Source organism: Nanorana parkeri, unplaced genomic scaffold, assembly GCF_000935625.1.
Source record: "Nanorana parkeri isolate BGI_ZX_2015 unplaced genomic scaffold, ASM93562v1 scaffold1057, whole genome shotgun sequence".
NCBI lineage: Eukaryota > Metazoa > Chordata > Amphibia > Anura > Dicroglossidae > Nanorana > Nanorana parkeri.
Genome location: NW_017307325.1, coordinates 185,678 through 187,606, shown reverse-complemented (window position 1 = coordinate 187,606; position 1,929 = coordinate 185,678).

Sequence of the window (1,929 nt, the reverse complement as noted above, 5' to 3'; positions counted from 1 at the left end):
TAATAAAATGGACAACTTGCAGATCACGCTGCGACAATACAAGTAGAAAAGGAGTTGCCAACACAACATTATATCTTCATCAAAAATGCCATTATTGGCATCAATTAATCATCCAATCACAGGAAAAAAGCATTGTTTTGAGACCAGGCATGGTCCCTTCGTCGGTCCCTTCAACATACTAATTCATATGTACCAGTGAAAAAACATTAAACCAATGAAAATGCTTCCCTCCACCCCCTCTGACATCATACTGGCATCATATTCCTGCCATTTTGCATTAATGACTCAATGTAATGGCATGGCATCCACAACTGAGGAACACAAGCACCCATGCCCTTGTCGAAACACACAGGATAATATCACTGCCCCTACATGCCATGCCAAGGGCATGGGTGCTTGTGTTCCTCAGTTGTGGCTTGGAAATGAGGGAAAATCAGCATGAATGATCACATCTGTCCCAGCTACCATGGTAAGGGTGGCTGGGACAGATGCGATCGTCATGTCATTAATGCAAAATGGTGGGAATATGATGTCATTGTGACATCAGAGGGGGTAGAGGGAAGCATTTTCATTGGCGTACAGCTGACCAGAATGTTCCTAATCAGCTGTCTGTGGCTCTGGAGACGGGGATCAGTGTGAGTGGTGGACAGCTAACTAGAAGTGTCCTGGCTACCATGGTAATGGCGGCTGAGACAGATGTGTTCATTATGTCATTAATGCAAAATGGTGGAAATATGACGTAATTATGATGGCAGAGGGGGTGGAGGGAAGCATTTTCATTGGCGGACAGCTGATTGGGATGAACTTGGTCAGCTGTCTGCGGTTCTGGAGATGGGAAGCAGTGCAAGTGGTGGACAGCTAACCAAGAGTTTGCTGGCTACCATGGGAATGGTGGCTGGGACAGATGTGTTCATTATGTCATTAATGCAAAAAGGTGGAATTATGATGGCAGAGGGGGTGGAGGCAAGCATTTTCATTGGTAGACAGCTGATTGGGTGGAACTTGGTCAGCTGTCTGCGGTTCTGGAGATGGGGAGCACTGCAAGCGGCAGACAGCTCACCAGAAGTGTCCCGGCTACCATGGGAATGGCGGCTGAGACAGATGTGTTCAATATGTCATTAATACAAAATGGTGGAAATATGATGGCAGAGGGGGTGGAGGGAAGCATTTTCATTGGTAGACAGCTGATTGGGTTGAACTTGGTCAGCTGTCTGCGGTTCTGGAGATGGGGAGCACTGCAAGCGGCAGACAGCTAACCAGAAGTGTCCAGGCTACCATGGGAATGGCGGCTGAGACAGCTGTGTTCAATATGTCATTAATACAAAATGGTGGAAATATGACAACATTATGAATAACGAGGAGGTGGAGGGAAGTATTTTCATTGGGACCATACCGGGATGCTCTCAGTCAGCTGTTTGTGGCTCTGGAAACAGGCAGCACTGCGAGCGGCGTATACCTAACCAGAAGTGTCCCGGCTACCATGGGAATGGTGGCTGGGACAGATGTGATCATTCATTCTCATTTTCCCTCGTCTCCCAGCCACACCTGCCCAAAACCAGAAACACATAACAATGAAAAACATGCAACAAACACTTGCTATAAATGCATTAAGATGCAGAAGTGTGACCTGGAGAATAAATGATTTATTATCAATTACAGAACATTTGGCCGCTTCGAAGAAGAAAATGCTTTTGCTGCTGTTTTGCTGTGCACAGTACTAGATAATTATTGCAGCGGCTTGCGTGTAAAGAATAGAATATCAATTGCTTCAGTATCAAACCCTCTCCTATGTTGCCTCCATTGAAGTGTGAGCCCTGGGAAAGCAGACACATGTGGATGTCCTCGGGGTCTGTTTTTGTCATTTGGAAGTTATATTTCAGTCTCCCTGGGATAAATAACTATAGTCCCATAGAGAGAGCGCTGTTCATG